We start from the raw sequence: 17,851 nt of genomic DNA, 5'->3' as shown, positions 1-17,851 counted from the left end.
CCTGTATCCCTCCATTCCAAGGCTCCAGTCATCAGAGCCATCCCACCATGTCTCTGTGATGCCAATAAGGTCGTAGCCTTGCAGGTATGCGCACGTCTCGAGCTCCTCTTGTTTGTTCCCCGTGCTCCGTGCGTTTGCATAGAGGCATTTCAGTTGGGCCCCCGACGAAGCTGCCTTGCAGCCTGAAATTCCTATCCGTGGCTCTTCTGGCGCTCTCCTGCCAACCTGCCATCCTTCTTCAGTCTCTGGGCACCTATTACTGGCCCTGGCATCGGACTGGCTGAATTGGGATGGACTGAGGTTCCCCTCCCCCAGCAACTCTAGTTTAAAGCCCTCTTTACCAGCTTGGCTAGCCTGTGACCCAAGATGATCTTCACCTTCTCTGACAGATGGACCCTGTCGGCTGCCAGAAGACCGGGTTTCTCAAAGCGAGTCCCGTGGTCCAAGTAGCCAAACCCCTGGCTGTGGTACCAGTCCTGTAGCCATGTGTTGATTTCCCTAATCTGACTGTCCCTTTTAGTCCCCTTCCCTTTGACTGGGAGGATTGATGAGAAAATGTTGGGGATATTGTTGCAGCTAACGGAAAGAATCAAGAGCTGAAGTCAACAAGCTCTCCAAGCAAGGCCACAGGCCAATCTCCTGTGTGCTTCCCACAGAGCCTCTGCATACTTGACAGTAAACATCACTGTGAACAGTGCTGGACTTGGCACCTGCAGGATCATGGTACAGCACAGGGGGATGGTGAAAGGACTGACCAATGGGAGGTTGCAGGGGGGAGCGCGTGGACAGCGTGTGGCAGAAGAGGGGCAACCAATTGGGTTTTGCATGGACAGTGCCTGGCTGCATGTACGGAAGCAAATATGTTATAAAAAGGGGCTTTTTTTTGTAATAAAAAGCTTCGGCTTATGCTTATGCTTGATTCATATTGGATCGTGTGCTGAGTCCTTTTCTCCACAAAAAAACTGCCTGGGCCCCAGAGTCCTTTACCGCTGCTCCCAGGGCTCTGTAGTCCTCCTTGATACGTCTCAGACTTCTCTTGGCTGTATCACTGGTGCCCACGTGAAACAGCAGCAGCAGGTAATAGTCTGAGGGCTGTACCAGGCTCGGTAGTCTCTCCATGACGTCCCTGATGCGAGCCCCCGGTAGGCAGCACACCTCTCTAGAGAGCGCATCAGGTCGGCAGATGGGTGCCTCTGTGCCCCTCTACTTCTGCAAACTGACTCCACTCACCTTTTCCCTCAGCCGCTTCTGCCACTCGTCGCGTAGGACTCCACACAGCAGCTTTCCACCTACGCTGCTTGCCTACAATACGACAAGATCCATCAGTGAACAAGGCATGATGCTTCTCATTCTCTGATAGTCTATTGTATGGTGGGGCCTCTTCAGCACACATGACCTCCTCCTCTGCTGACATTCCAAAATCTTTGCCTTCCGGCCAGTCCATGATCACTTCCAAAATTCCTGGGTGATTAAGGTTCCCTATTCGGACCCGCTGAGTAATCAATGCAACCCACTTACTCCACATAGCATCAGTTGCATGATGTGTATAGGGGGTCTGTCCTTTAAGCATCCAGTTCAACACTGGCAATCTGGGTGCCAGGAGGAGCTGTGCCTCAGTGCCAATTACTTCTGAGGCAGCTCAAACTCCTTCATAGGCTGTCAGTATCTCTTTTTCTGTTGGAGTATAACGGTCCTCTGATCCGCTGTATCCCCGGCTCCAAAACCCCAGGGGTCGACCTCGAGTCTCCCCCAGTGCCTTTTGCCAGAGGCTCCAGGTAGGGCCCTTCTCCCCAGCTGCGCTATAGAGGACATTCTTTACTTCTGGTCCCATTCGGACTGGTCCAAGGGCCACTGCATGGACTCTCTCTTGTTTAATTTGCTCAAAATCCTGCTGTTGCTCAGGGCCCCATTTAAAGTCATTCTTCTTCCGAGTCACTTCGCAGAGAGGGCTCAAAGTCTGACTGTAATGGGGAATGTGCATCCTCCAGAAGCCTACTACGCCTAGGAAAGCTTGGGTCTCCTTTTTGTTAGTTGGCAGAGACATGGCTGTTATTTTGTTGATCACATCCATTGGGATCTGATGGGGGCCATCTTGCCACTTGATCCCTAAAAACTGGATCTCTTTTGCAGGTCCCTTGACCTTTCTGCATTTGATGGCAAAACAAACTTCTAGATGGATTCAAATGACTTCTTCCCCTTTCTCAAAAACTTCTCCTGCTGTATCACCCCATACAATGATGTCATCAATTATTGCAGGTGTTCTGGAGCTCCACCCTTCTCCAGTGCAGTCTGGACCAGTCCATGGCAAATGGTGGGGCTATGTTTCCACCCCTGGGGCAGTCGATTCCAGGTGTACTGGATGTCCTTCCAGGTGAAGGCCAACTGTTGCCTACACTCTGCTGCCAAAGGAATGGAGAAAAACGCATTTGCCATGTCAGTCATGGCATAACACTTCACTGCCTTTGACTCCAGTTCATAATGGAGTTCTAACATGTCTGGTACGGCTGCACTCAGTGGTGGTGTGACTTCATTCAGGCCACGATAGTCCACAGTTAGTCTCCATTCCCCACTGGACTTTCACACTGGCCATATGGGACTGTTGAAGGGGGAGCATGTTTTGCTGATCAGTCCTTGGTTCTCCAATTCACAGATCAGCTCATGGATGGGGATCAGTGAGTCTCTGTTAGTCCGATATTGCCATCAGTGGACCGTTGTAGTAGCAATGGGCACCCTTTGGTCCTCGACCCTGAGCAGCCCCACAATAGAAGGGTCCTCTGATAGACCGGGCAGGGTAGACAGCTGTCTAATTTCTTCTGTCTCCACAGCCGCTAAATCAAACATCCACCAGTACCCCCTCAGGTCCTTGAAATATCCTCTCCTCAGGTAATATATACCAAGAATGCATGGGGCATCTGGGCCAGTCACAATAGGGTGCATCTGCCACTCAGTCCCAGTCAGACTCACTTCAGCTTCCAATACAGTCAGTTCTCGGGAGCCCCCTGTCACACCAGAGATACAAATTGATTCTGTCCCTTTATAGTTTGATGGTATTATGGTGCATTGTGCACCAGTGTCCACTGGAGCCTTATACTACTGTGGGTCTGATATGCCAGGCCATTGAATCCACACAGTCCAATAAACACGATTGTCCCTCTCCTCCACCTGGCTAGTGGCAGGGCCCCTCTAATCCCGAACATAGTGTTCATTATCGACATCTCTCCATCCAGAGGGACCTTGACAGGCTTGAGAGCTGGGTCTGTGCAAACCAAATGAAATTCAACTAGGCCAAGTGCAAGGTCCTGCATGTGGGTCACAGAATCACAGAATTAATCAGGTTGGAAGAGACCTCTGGGGTCATCGAGTCCAACCATTGCCCTGACACCACCATGTCAACTAGACCATGGCACTAAGTGCCATGTCCAGTCTTTTCTTAAACACATCCAGAGATGGTGACTCCACCACCTCCCTGGGCAGCCCATTCCATTAGCTAATGACCCTTTCTAAGAAGAAATGCTTCCTAACATCTAACCTGAACTTCCCCTGGCGAAGCTTGAGGCTATGTCCTCTTGTCCTATCGCTAGTTGCCTGGGAGAAGAGGCCGACTCCCACTGTGCTACAACCTCCCTTCAGGTAGTTGTAGACTGCAATAAGGTCACCTCTGAGCCTCCTCTTCTCCAGGCTAAACAACCCCAGCTCCCTCAGCCGTTCCTCATAGGTCATACCCTCAAGGTATGGTCGGGGCAATCCCAAGCACAAATACAGGCTGGGCAGAGAATGGATTGAGAGCAGCCCTTAGGATTAGGACTTGGGGGTGATGGTTGATGAGAAGCTCAATACGAGCCAGCAATGTGTGCTTGCAGTCCAAAAGGCCAACTGCATCCTGGGCTGCATCAAAAGCAGCATGGCCAGCAGGTCAAGGGAGGTGATTCTGTCCCTCTACTCTGCTCTCGTGAGACCCCACCTGGAGTACTGCATCCAGCTCTGGGGCCCCCAACATAAGAAGGACATGGAGGTGTTGGAACGAGTCCAGAGGAAGGCCATGAAGATGGTCAGAGGGCTGGAGCACCTCTGCTATGAAGAGAGGCTGAGAGAGATGGGGCTGTTCAGCCTGGAGAAGAGAAGGCTCTGGGGAGACCACATAGCAGCCTTCCAGTACCTGAAGGGGGCCTACAGGAAAGTGGGAGGGGGGCTTTTTACGAGGGCGAGTTGTGACAGGATGAGGGTGAATGGTTTTAAACTGGAAGAGGGGAGATTTAGATTAGATATTAGGAAGAAATTATTTCCTGTGAGGGTGGTGAGACACTGGCCCAGGTTGCCCAGAGAAGCTGTGGCTGCCCCCTCCCTGGCAGTGTTCAAGGCCAGGTTGGATGGGGCTTGGAGCAACCTGGTCTAGGGGAAAGGTGTCCCTGACCATGGCAGGGAGTTTGGAACTAGAAGATCTTTAAGGTCCCTTCCAACCCAAACCATTCTATGATTCTATGATCTCGGTTCAAGCAGCTCACATAGATTTGATCCCCATTATTCACATCTGGTAAATTGGGATCCAAAGCCCATCTATGCTGTCTCAAGAGCTTCCCATTGGAAACTGGAGCAATAAATTTCCTGGAAGAAGTCCCACTCCTAATCGGTTCACCTTGTAACTCACGTACGCATGTCCATAAAGCCGAGGTAAGTTTTCCATGCCATTTCCTCATGTCTTCTCCGTGGTCACGCAGGAAAAACTACAGAGTGCCTCATGATGTGTCCCATCTCTCCCGAGTAGGTCTTGCAGGGGAATGCTGCTGTCTCCTGATGGCTGAGACATTCTTCGGTGCAGGTGGGGAGCAAGGTCTGTCCTCCATCTGGGACAATTTGTCCAACACCTCACCGAGCATTTCTGTGGATTTGTCAGATGGTTTTTCCAACTTGGAGATGGTGGCCCCTGTGGAGGAAATGAGATTGTCTGTATATTGCCACATCCAATTATCTGTGTCGCCCAGTGTTGGTGCCTCGGTTTCTGCCGAGCTAAATAACGCTAATGAGTTGCCATATGGTGGTGGCGTGATATGTACCTGTAGAGGGGTTTCTGGAGGAGAATGGTCATGTAATGAGCCAGAAGTATGAGAGTATGGAGTGAGGGCCTAGCTGTGTGACAAGAGTCATGTAGTTAGTGTCAATAAGCCGACCTTGGAGAGAAGAGATGAGGAAAACCAGCAGTTGAGCAAACAAGAATTGAGGGAGTAGCCGAGGGGAGCCGAACACGGAGGAGAAGAAACAGGAACTGATGGAGCCAATTAAGAAAGGACCAGTGGCAGAGCAGTAACCAATAAACACATCAAAGAAGAGTGTGCTTGAAGGATGGACAGTAATATTAACCAATAGCAATGCACATACTTACAGCCAGGGAAAGTACAAAATGTATAAAAGAGAGAGCCTATGCTTAATAAAGCGTCTTCACTTTGATTCACATTGGATTGTGTGGAGTCCTGTTTCTTCTCCTCAGATGGTGACCCCGACGTGATACTGATTTAGTAGTAAATCGACTGCAAGTTCGGGGAACAGCCCAGAAGGAGGTGTACTGGTTGGAGTACGGCTCAGCGGGACTGAAGACCAGGGCGGGCCGGAGGACGACCCGCAGGAAAAGAAAAGAACGTTGCAACGGGACACCCAGTGAGGTGAGCAGCCGGGGAAAAGGAGATGGACCAAAATATTTCTGAAGAAGAAAGCGCGATAGTAAGGCTTCTCCTACATATCCTCTCTAAGAGAGGGGTGAAATACGATGAGCATTTGCTCCGGAGACTATTGATATGGTGTAAAAAGAATAATTTGCCAGCTACGGCGCAGATTGCTTTCGAAGTTATTACGTGGTAAAGCGTTGGAACTTCTCTCTTTGAGGCTGCCTCAAGGTGGGACAAGATCGCCACTGTGTCGTTGATGACGTGGAGATTAGTTATAGACTCACTGGAGCAAATGAAGGCGGACAGAGAGGCAAAGGTGGCGGCTGAGGCGGCTACAGCTCCTTTCACAGTGACTTCGCCCTCCGCGCCGCCAGAGCTCCCCCCCCCACCACCCTCTGTGCCGCCAGAGCCACCACCACCACCCAGAGAACAGCAGCGGAACATTGATCCTTCTACCGTCCCGTTACCCGAATCTGAGACTGAGCCACCCTTAATAGACCTTTCTGAAGAGGTGGAAGCGGGACATAATTGCTGCAGAGCCCGAGGGTCGGGAAAGTCAGGCGGTAGCGTGGAGGAGTTATTCACGCTGCAGCCAGTCCAGGTTACTGTGTCTGGCCTGGACCTGGCCACGTTCTGGAGAAGATTAAGAGAGCACGCACTTGCGGACGGTGATTTCGGGGCTGCGGCTGCTATGGGTGGCGGGGTATTGGCTTGCTCGGTATATCGAGGGGATGGAAGCAGCCCACCAGAATGGGAGCCATTCAATTGGGGAGTGATTTGCCTTAGACAAACAAATACAAAACAGGGCTGCTAAAGCAGCGTTGTTACTACAGCTAGCGAAGGACAACGCAAACGAGGACTGCAGGAAAGTTATTGCAGGGATGGCAAATCGTAACCCCACCTTAACCGAGCGAATGGATGCTTGCGGGAAAGTAGAAACCACCACGTTTCAGATGGAGCGTTTAACAAAAACATTTGCGGCAGCAGTTAAGGTAGTTCATCGTTGTTATACATGCGAACAGGAAGGTCACTTTAAGAAAAACTGCCCTAAGAAGCCGAAGCTGAGTAGGGGAGGTAACTCTGTTTTGATGTGTCATCGCTGTGGGAAGCTGGGGCATTTTGTGAAGCAGTGCAGGTCTAAGTATAATGCTCAAGGTCAGCTGATAACAAGCAGCTGCAGAGTGCAGGGAAACTGGAGAAAGAACGCGGGGGGGAACCGTGTGCTGACACAAATGAATCTTCCCAACCAGTTCCAGGCCTAAGCAGCCAACTCGCAGCCCGAACTGCAGGGAGCGCCGGACTGGATGTTACCACAGCAACCGCAATCACAATAGAGAATAGCAGAGTGCATAAGGTACCAATGAATGCCGTGGGACCCACTGGAAACGGGTTAAGTGCACTATTACTCGGACGTCCTAGTGTAACCTTGCAAGGTCTATTTGTTTTACCAGGAGTTATTGATGCAGACTATACATTTTGGTTATTGATCTGAAAGATTGTTTTTTTTCACCATCCCTTTACATGAAACTGACAAATGCTAATTTGCTTTTTCAATACCTAGTAGGAACAACATGGTGCCTTGTCAACGATATTAGTGGACGGTATTACCGCAAGGCATGAAAAACAATCCCACAATATGCCAATGGTATGTGGCAGAAAAAGGTACATCGTGTGGATTTAGAGACACCAGTAAGTTTATACGTAGCCATTGCCAACCATCATCCCATGGGATTACTGGGCCAGTGGAATGAGCGCTGGCAGGATCCGCTACACGTTCTAGAGTGGCTGGTTTTATCCGTTCAGCCACGAAAAACAGTGAGCACTCGGATTGAGCTGATATCGAAAATAATCACGACAGGACGCACACGATGCGTTCAACTCACAGGCCGAGAGCCCAGTCAACTGATAATTCCCATTGAACGCGATTATGTAAGCTGGTGTATGGCAAACAGTTCACCATTTCAATTGGCCCTGGAAGGATTTGAAGGGCAGGTATCTTATCATCTTCCCAGTCACAAATTATTACAAGCTCATTCAGAGTTACAAGTGATTCAAAAGCCGCTGGCAGCGGATAGCCCAGTACAAGGCCCCACGGTCTTTACTGACGGCTCTGGAAAATCGGAAAAAGCAGTAGTTACCTGGTATGACGGAAGGCAATGGCAGGAATTGGTGCATTTAGTACAGGGATCACCTCAATTGGTTGAACTTAGTGCTGCCATTGTTGCTTTTAGAACATTTTCTCATTGTGCTGTAAACATTGTTACGGACTCTGCTTGTGTAGCAGACATTGCGCAGCGTGTTGATCGTGCGCTGCTCAAAGAGGTAAACTCAGAACAATTATTTTTTTTGCTAAAAATGCTATGGACTGTAGTGAACCGACGTATGCATAGGTATTATATCTTGCATATTCGCAGCCACACCGGTCTGCCAGGATTCATATGTGAAGGGAACGCGCGTGCCGACGCCCTCGCAGCCCCCGCTTGGACCCCTCCAGTGCCAGACCTAGTTTGTCAAGCGTTTCTGTCTCACCAGTTTTTTCACCAGGGGCTTGGGCATTAGTCCGTCAATTCAAGATCTCATTTGCAGATGCGAAATCTATCACCGCCGCTTGTCCGGAGTGTCAACGCCTAGGACCTGGACTGGTGTTTCCACGTGGGGTTAACCCGCGTGGCTGCCAAGCCTTGGACCTGTGGCAAATGGACATAACACACATACTACAGGCCAGACCATTGTGGAACGAGTGCACCACACTCTGAATCACAGAATCACAGAATCACAGAATGTTAGGGATTGGAAGGGACCTCGAAAGATCATCTAGTCCAATCCCCCTGCCGGAGCAGGATTGCCTAGACCATATCACACAGGAACGCGTCCAGGCGGGTTTTGAATGTCTCCAGAGAAGGAGACTCCACAACCTCTCTGGGCAGCCTGTTCCAGTGTTCGGTCACCCTCACCATAAAGAAGTTTTTCCTCATATTTATGTGGAACTGTAGAGGGGTTTTTGGAGCAGAATGGTCATGTAATGAGCCAGAAGTATGAGAGTATGGAGTGAAGGCCTAGCTGCGTGAGAAGATTCATGTAGCTAGTGTCAACAAGCCGACCTTCGAGAGATGAGGAAAAACAGCAGCTGAGCAAACAAGAATTGAGGGAGTAGCCGGTGGGAGCCGAACACGGAGGAGAAGAAACAAGAACTGATGGAGCCAATTAAGGAAGGACCAGTGGCAGAGCAGTGACCAATCAACACATCAAAGAAGAGTATGTTTAGTAATATTAACGAATAGCAATGCACATGCTTACAGCCAGGGAAAGTACAAAATGTATAAAAGGGACAGCTTATGCTTAATAAATGTCTTCACTTTGATTCACATTGGATTTTGTGGAGGCGTGTTCCTTCTCCTCAGATGGTGACCCTGATGAGATGCTGATCGACGGCAAGTTCGGGGAATAGCCCAGAAGGAGGTACACCGGCTGGAGTACGGCTCAGCAGGTCTGAAGACCGGGGCGAGACGGAGGACGACTCGCAAGAAAAGAAAAGAACGTTGCAACGGGACACTTAGTGAGGTGAGCAGCCGGGGGAAAAAGGAGATGGGCCAAAATATTTCTGAAGAAGAAAGTGCGATAGTAAGGCTTCTCCTACATATCCTCTCTAAGAGAGGAGTGAAACATGATGAGCATTTGCTCCGGAGACTGTTAGTTTGGTGTCGAGAGCATGGGTTCCCTTAGGACCCCCAGAGCGCTTTTAAGGTGGACACTTGGGAAGATATTGGAAAGGGTTTATGGGAAGCGATAAGCAGTGGGGAAAAGGAGGCAATAGAACTGGCAACTGCATGGAGGGCTGTTCTTACTGCTCTTCAAGAAATGAAAGCAGAGAGGGCTGTTGCAGCAGGGGCTTTTACGGCTCTGCGTCCAACAGAGGTTAACCCTGGGGCGAGAGGTCTTCGTGTTTTTGGTCAGCCGCCAATACCGGTTTTTTCAAACCCCTCCGCACCACCAGAAGAGCAGGAGAAAATTGAAATACCCCCTAAACCAACAGGGGAGCCCCCTAAACCGGAGGAAATGGAGGTTGATGAGCATCAGCCCGAGCCCACCCCCCCACCCTTCAAGCCTCCGCGAGCCGCCAATCTCGCAAATCGCGCCGAATACGAATATCCCCCTCTGCCCCCGTCGTCTCCCCCATCGCCTGCCGGCGGTCCAGGGAAATTTAAGGATCCGGTGGCTTGGGCGGAAAAATTGTTAGCAAAATTACAAGACCTGGAAAGACAGACGACCTTAACTGAGCGACAGCATAAGGAGGAGCAGAGGAGAGAAGAAGAAAGGGAACGCCTACGCAGGGGGGCCAGGGGGGCCGGGGGGGGTGCTGAGGCGGCTGGGACTAGCCGCATGAGAAATATGGATGGGAATGTTGGTATGCACTCTGTCATGGGGGACGGGGGAGGAGACGATCCGCGATTACGGTGGCGAGGAGTTATACGGAATGCGCTAGTGGAGGGGGAGATTCTGCCCACAGCTTTCCCAGTTATTTTGGGAAATCGGAGAGAACCACCGCACTGGGTAGGATTACAGTGGGAGATTGTTAAGGAGGCACGGAAAGCGGTACAACAAAATGGGTTGCATGCACCTTATACCCAAGCATTTATAAATAGTATCTTTATGTCTACGCTTTTAACACCTTTTGATTTTAAGCAATTGATGGCGATGATTTTAACCCCGATGCAGGAACTCTTGTGGCGGACGAGGTGGCATGACGCAGCACAGGCTGCAGCGGTGGAAAACCTGGGGAGGGGAGATAATGATCCTCTTTTAGGGATAACATTTGACCAACTGGTGGGAGAAGGGCAGTTTAGTGATCCACAACGACAGGCACGACTTAGACCAGAAGCCTTGGCACTTACTGCCACCTTAGCCCGAGAGGCTTTTAAAACCCTCCCAGAAGATGGGAAAGTAATTCCTGCCTATACAAAAATAAGGCAAGGTCCATCTGAGCCTTATATGACATTTTTAGAAAGATTGCGTGAAGCATTGGAAAGGGCATCACTGACCGATGTAGCTCGAGAGGCGTTGCTAATGTCGTTGGCAGTCGACAATGCTAATCCTACTTGTAAGCGCATTTTACAGACATTATCCAAAAATTCTAGCCTGGCAGAAATGATGGATGCGTGTGAGCGCGTAGGAACAACAGAAGAAACAGCGGGATACATGGCGTCAGCCTTTGCGGCTGCGGTGAAACCTCTAGTACGATCAGGGAGAGGCCATCAGGGACCAAAATGTTACAACTGTGGCAAACCGGGACACCTTAAGGCTCAATGCCGAGTAAAAAGTCACGAGTTTGCAGGGACCTGCAATCGCTGCCGGAAATACGGTCACCGTGCAGATGAATGCCGATCTAGATTCACTAAGCAGGGAACTCGGCTGGGAAACGGGGGGGGCGAGCGCGAGGAGACCCAGCGCGATGACACAAAACAGGTCTTCCACCCGGGCTGCCTGGATGGCGTCGCCGCCGCCACAAGAGGGAGTGCTGGGGTGGACATTGCCACAGCAGTAGAGGTGACTCTGATAGACCCGCAAGTACAATGTATACCCACCGATATGAAAGGCCCATTGGGTCATGGGTTGAGTGCCTTACTTATCGGGCGATCCTCTACGACCCGAAAAGGTCTTTTCGTTTTACCCGGTATAATCGATGCCGATTTTACAGGGGTCATATCTATTATGGTATGGACCCCCCTGCCACCAATTCATATACCCAAAGGAGAAAAAATTGGACAACTGGTCCCCTTTAAATCAGCTGTGCCCACAGCTGGGAATCAGATAAGAGGGGCTGGGGGTTTTGGATCAACAGGCCAGGCTGACATTTATCTGGCAATGGATATCAGCAAGGCAAAACCAACAGAACGGGTAACACTAAAAGAACCTGGTGGGAAAACTTGCGTGGTAATTATGCTGATTGATACTGGAGCAGACGTTACAATAATCAGTCAAGCAGCGTGGCCTCATTCGTGGCCATTGGAGATCCCCCCTACGCCCATTTTGGGGGTCGGGGGAATACAGACCACTAAAATCAGTACAAATGTGATTTGTTGCAAATTGCAGGATGGGAGTACCTGTACAGTAAGACCATATGTGATGCCTGTCCCCATTTGTTTACTGGGGAGAGATGCATTAAGTCAATTAGGGGCACGCTTGGTAACTAACAGTGAGGGTTTTTAGAGGCGGCCATTGATGAAGGGCGACCAATCCTAAAACTAACCTGGAAAACAGAAACCCCAGTTTGGGTTGATCAATGGCCGCTGTCTGCAGAAAAAATCGCCCACCTTGAAAGCTTGGTACAGGAGCAACTGGAAAAAGGTCATATTGAGCCCACAACAAGCCCATGGAACACCCCAATATTTACTATTCCGAAAAAAAGTGGCAAATGGCGTTTGTTACATGACCTTCGAAAAATCAATGAGGTCATGGATGATATGGGAACCCTACAACCAGGGCTCCCATCCCCCAATATGATCCCTAAAGACTGGGACATTTTAATCATTGACTTAAAAGATTGTTTCTTCACCATCCCTTTGCACCCTGATGACTATCAGAAATTTGCTTTTTCGGTGCCATCAGTGAACAAAGCTGCACCTATGAAACGCTATCATTGGGTTGTGTTACCACAGGGAATGAAAAATTCACCGACAATGTGTCAAATGTATGTGGCCTGGGCACTTGCTCCTGTGCGAAGGAATTTTCCAAATTTGATTATATACCATTATATGGATGACATTCTAATAGCAGGGAAACAATTGGATAAAAAACAACTGATTAATACACTGCAGACTGAACTAGCAAAAGGTGGATTGCAAATAGCCCCAGAAAAGGTACAACAGGAGGAAAACTGGAAGTACCTGGGGTGGGAAATTACCAAAACAACTGTTAGACCCCAAAAACTAGAAATTCGTGTGAATATCAGTACTTTAAATGATGTACAAAAACTGTTGGGAGACCTCAATTGGGTGCGAACCCTGTGTGGTCTCACCAATGCTGAATTGGCACCTTTGATGCAATTGCTAAAGGGAGGAGGCGGTGCAGATGCCCCCCGCACATTGACACAGGAAGCTGAGCAGGCATTGAAACACCTGAGTACCAAAATAGCTATGGCATACACTCACCGTTGGGACCCAGATTACAGTATTGGAGTATTGGTTATCAATCACGATCGCCACCCCCTGGCATTAATTATGCAGTGGGTGACTGACAAGGATCCTCTACATGTGCTGGAATGGATCTTTTTGCCTATGCAACCAAAACGTACCATCACTACGAAAGTAGAGGCCATAGCACAACTTGTAATGAAAGGAAGGCAGAGGGTTGTAGAGATAGCAGGCGTCGAACCTGCTTTTTTGGTTATTCCACTGGTTGCAGAGTATCTACAATGGGCATTACAAAATTCCATACCATTACAAGTTGCGTTATTGGATTATAGGGGCGAGTTGAAGGCACATCTACCCCCTCACAAATACTTCTCCGTGCTGCAATTGGGTCAATGGGAAGAATTACCAAAAAGGTCAGAACGTCCGGTCAGTGGTGTCACCGTTTTTACAGATGCTGGAGGCAAAGCTCAAAAAGCAGCACTAACATGGTTAGACAATGGGAAGTGGCATGATGTAATTTTATCTGACATTCAAGGGTCTACACAACAATTAGAATTGCGAGCTGTGGTGGAGGTCTTCAGGCGATGGAACACAGCACCTGTTAATGTGGTATGTGACTCTTTATATGTCGTAGGGATTGTCCAGAGGATGGAGCGTGCTCTGCTCAAAGAGATAGCTAATGAACAACTATACCAACTTTTTCATGAATTATGGCTTTTGCTGACAGAGCGACTGCATCCATATTTCATCACACATATCCGTAGTCACACAGGACTCCTGGAAGGCTTAGCTGAAGGCAATGCTCGGGCAGACAAACTTGTCGCACCTGCCTGGGCTGCGCCTTCAATTGATCGCTTCGCTCAAGCACAACGATCTCATGCCTTTTTCCATCAATCTGCTAAGGTACTGCGGCGTCAGTTTGGGCTACGCAGTGCAGATGCACGTGGGATAGTCCAGTCCTGTCCAGACTGTCAACATCTTGGGGGTGGTTTAGCACCTGGTGTCAACCCCCGCGGTACTGGACCGTTGGAGATATGGCAAATGGATGTAACACACATCCCCGAATTTGGACGGCTGAAATATGTCCACGTGAGTGTTGACTGTTTCTCCCTTGCTACCTGGGCTACAGCACAAACAGGCGAATCCAGCAAACACGTTCAACGACACAGGCGTTCTGCTATTGCAGCCCTGGGCATTCCACAGACGATTAAAACGGACAATGGCCCAGGCTATGTGGCACGCGCCACACAGGACTTTTTCCAGCTGTGGGGTATAACACATATAACAGGTGTCCCACATTCACCAATGGGACAAGCTATTGTGGAGCGCATGAATCAAACTCTGAAACACCTTTTACAAAAACAAAAAGGGGGAGAGCCAGGGCTATCTCCTCCTGACAGGTTGTGTAAAGCGCTTTATGTACTAAACTTTTTACGCTTGCCACAGGACTACTCTGTACCTCCAGCAGTAAAACATGGTACAGGGTTAAAGGGAGGTATGGAGGCTTTTCAGAAAGAACAGGAACAAGCCAAAGTGATGGTAAAAAATGGGGTGACTGGTGTGTGGGAAGGTCCAATGAAATTAATAACGTTGGGTCGAGGGTATGCATGTGTCGTTACAGATACAGGAGCCAAATGGGTACCAGCTAAGTGGGTGAAGCCGTGGCTACAAAAACAACCTGAACTACAGGAGCCAACTCAGGATCTGCCTCGGAACACTGACCTCTCGAGAGATCCAGTGCCCTGACTGCGGGAAGTGTGAAAAAAGGTTTGCGTGGGAGGTATAGAAAAGGGAGCAAAAGGCGCAGTCATGATGAAGCAAGGGGTTGTTTTTTCTGTGTTAAGCCTGCTTTGGATCCTGGACCTGACAAAAGGTCATCAACCGATAGTCCTTCCACCTACACCATGGAAGGGGAGTCACAACGTTTGGGTGACTCTGATGTGGAGCTTGAACCAGACGCAGTTTTGTGCCTCCTTAGCTCAGCCTGAACAACCCTTTCATACATTTCTAGTGGGGGTCCCCTTAAACAGATCTGAAAGTAAGGAGATAGTGGCAGGGTTGAATGTGCTGAAACAGAGCCTCTGTGAGAATGCAATGAAATGTGGCGAACATTGGGATTTATGGGACGATAGCTTGCCTCTCAGTCCCTTAGAGCCCCAAGAACTTGACATCCTAGGAACTTTAGAGGCAGAATCTTGTGTGTTTTTCAATTACACAGAGGGATCAAACATTTATCAGAACGACATAAAGAGATTACAAAATGTCACACCCAGTAATCCATTGTGGCAAAATGAATCTATCTGGTGTGCAAACGTAGGGCGCAGTCGAACAGAGCCAGCACCGGATTTGGCCATGCCTAGAAAATTACCAGAAGGTTTATTCCTAATTTGTGGAGATAGGGCTTGGCCAGGGCTGCCCAGTAAAAAACTGGGAGGTCCGTGTACCATAGGTAAATTAAGCTTACTAATGCCTACACGAAAGGTCATATTAAACCACACTAACCTACACAAGATTAAAAGAAGTGTCACTACCTTAGGGAAAGAATGTAAAGATGAGGTAGAACTATGGTCTAGGACCAAAGTAGTTCTTTCTTCTATTTTTGCACCGGGTGTGGCTGCTGCACAAGGACTAACACAATTGCGAAATTTAGCTTGCTGGGTTGCAAAAAGAGCTGATCAAACTTCTAGAATTTTAGGAACATTAGCCAATGATGTAGATAGTATCCGACATGCTACCTTACAAAATAGAGCTGCTATAGATTTTTTATTATTAGTGCACGGTCACGGATGTCAGGAGTTTGATGGGATGTGTTGCATGGATCTGAACGATCATTCCAGGTCAATTCATAAGCAGATCAAAGAGCTCATGGATGCCACACAGAAAATACGGGAACAGCATGGGTTCCTGGATGACTGGTTGGGTAATTTGGGAATTGGAGGGTGGCTGGTCGGATTGATTAAAATGCTATTGATGGGATTGTTTGTGATTTGTATTATCATCCTTGTATTACCGTGTTTATTCTCCTGCTTGCAAAGGGCCCTGCAGCGGACAATAAACACGGCCTTTCTGGCTCAAGAAAAGAAAGGGGGAATTGTAGAGGGGTTTTTGGAGCAGAATGGTCATGTAATGAGCCAGAAGTATGAGAGTATGGAGTGAAGGCCTAGCTGCGTGAGAAGATTCATGTAGCTAGTGTCAACAAGCCGACCTTCGAGAGATGAGGAAAAACAGCAGCTGAGCAAACAAGAATTGAGGGAGTAGCCGGTGGGAGCCGAACACGGAGGAGAAGAAACAAGAACTGATGGAGCCAATTAAGGAAGGACCAGTGGCAGAGCAGTGACCAATCAACACATCAAAGAAGAGTATGTTTAGTAATATTAACGAATAGCAATGCACATGCTTACAGCCAGGGAAAGTACAAAATGTATAAAAGGGACAGCTTATGCTTAATAAATGTCTTCACTTTGATTCACATTGGATTTTGTGGAGGCGTGTTCCTTCTCCTCATGGAACCTCCTGTGTTCCAGCTTGCACCCATTGCCCCTTGTCCTGTCAAGGGATGTCACTGAGAAGAGCCTGGCTCCATCCTCATGACACTTGCCCTTTACATATTTATAAACATTAATGAGGTCACCCCTCAGTCTCCTCTTCTCTAAGCTAAAGAGACCCAGCTCCCTCAGCCTCTCCTCATAAGGGAGATGTTCCACTCCCTTAATCATCTTCGTGGCTCTGCGCTGGACTCTCTCTAGCAGTTCCCTGTCCTTCTTGAACTGAGGGGCCCAGAACTGGACACAATATTCCAGATGCGGCCTCACCAGGGCAGAGTAGAGGGGGAGGAGAACCTCTCTCGACCTGCTAACCACACCCCTTCTAATACACCCCAGGATGCCATTGGCCTTCTTGGCCACAAGGGCACACTGCTGGCTCATGGTCATCCTGTTGTCCACTAGGACCCCCAGGTCCCTTTCCCCTCCGCTGCTCTCCAACAGGTCTGTCCCCAACTTGTACTCATACATGGGGTTGTTCTTGCCCAGATGCAGGACTCTACACTTGCCCTTGTTATATTTCATTAAATTTCTCCCCGCCCAACTCTCCAGCCTGTCCAGGTCTCTCTGAATGGCTGCGCAGCCTTCCGTTGTGTCAGCCACTCCTCCCAGTTTTGTGTCATCAGCGAACTTGCTGACAGTGCACTCTATTCCCTCATCCAAGTCATTAATGAATATATTGAATAGTACTGGTCCCAGTACCGACCCTTGAGGGACTCCGCTAGACACAGGCCTCCAGCTGGACTCTGTCCCATTGACCACCACTCTCTGGCTTCTTTCCTTCAGCCAGTTCACAATCCACCTCACTACCCGATCATCCAGACCACACTTCCTCAGTTTAGCTGCGAGGATGCTGTGGGAGACCGTGTCAAACGCTTTACTGAAATCGAGATAGACCACATCCACAGCTTTACCATCGTCTGTCCACCGGGTTACGTCCTCATAAAAGGCTATCAAGTTGGTTAAGCATGACTTCCCGTTGGTGAAGCCATGCTGAGTGCCCCTAATGATCCTCCTATCCTTGATGTGCCTAGAGACAGCACCAAGAACAAGTTGTTCCATCACCTTTCCGGGGATGGAGGTGAGGCTGACCGGTCTATAGTTACCCGGGTCCTCCTTCTTGCCCTTTTTGAAGACTGGAGTGACATTCTCTTTTCTCCAGTCCTCAGGCACCTCTCCCGTTGCCCACGACTTAGCAAAGATGATGGAGAGTGGCCTAGCAATGACTTCCGCCAGCTCCCTCAGCACCCGCGGGTGCATCCCATCAGGGCCCATGGATTTATGGACGTCCAGATTGCTTAATTGGTCCCTGACCCAGCCCTCATCTACCAAGAGAGATTCCTCCTCTATCCTGACTTCTTCTGGGGCCTCAGGGGTCCGGGGCTCCTCAGGACAGCCTCCAGCAGTATAGACAGAGGTAAAGAAGACATTCAGTAACTCCGCCTTCTTTTTATCCTCTGTCTCCAGGGCCCCCACCTCATTCACCAGTGGGCCTACATTGCCTCTAGTGTTGGTTTTACCT

The 17,851-nt window shown here is 49.2% G+C and overlaps 1 long non-coding RNA gene across 1 annotated transcript; it reads left to right on the top strand.

Moving 5' to 3' along the window:
* The first annotated feature begins 9,064 nt into the window (after positions 1-9,064).
* Positions 9,065-16,216, top strand: LOC137677115 (uncharacterized). The gene is made up of 3 exons (XR_011050216.1): positions 9,065-9,218; positions 14,409-14,554; positions 15,823-16,216. It is a non-coding gene; the product is annotated as an uncharacterized lncRNA (long non-coding RNA).
* Positions 16,217-17,851: the final 1,635 nt, after the last annotated feature.

This window comes from Nyctibius grandis, assembly GCF_013368605.1.
Source record: "Nyctibius grandis isolate bNycGra1 chromosome W unlocalized genomic scaffold, bNycGra1.pri SUPER_W_unloc_1, whole genome shotgun sequence".
Taxonomy (NCBI): domain Eukaryota; kingdom Metazoa; phylum Chordata; class Aves; order Nyctibiiformes; family Nyctibiidae; genus Nyctibius; species Nyctibius grandis.
The sequence above is the reverse complement of the archived record's forward strand: the minus strand, read 5'-3'. Positions and strand labels throughout refer to the sequence as shown.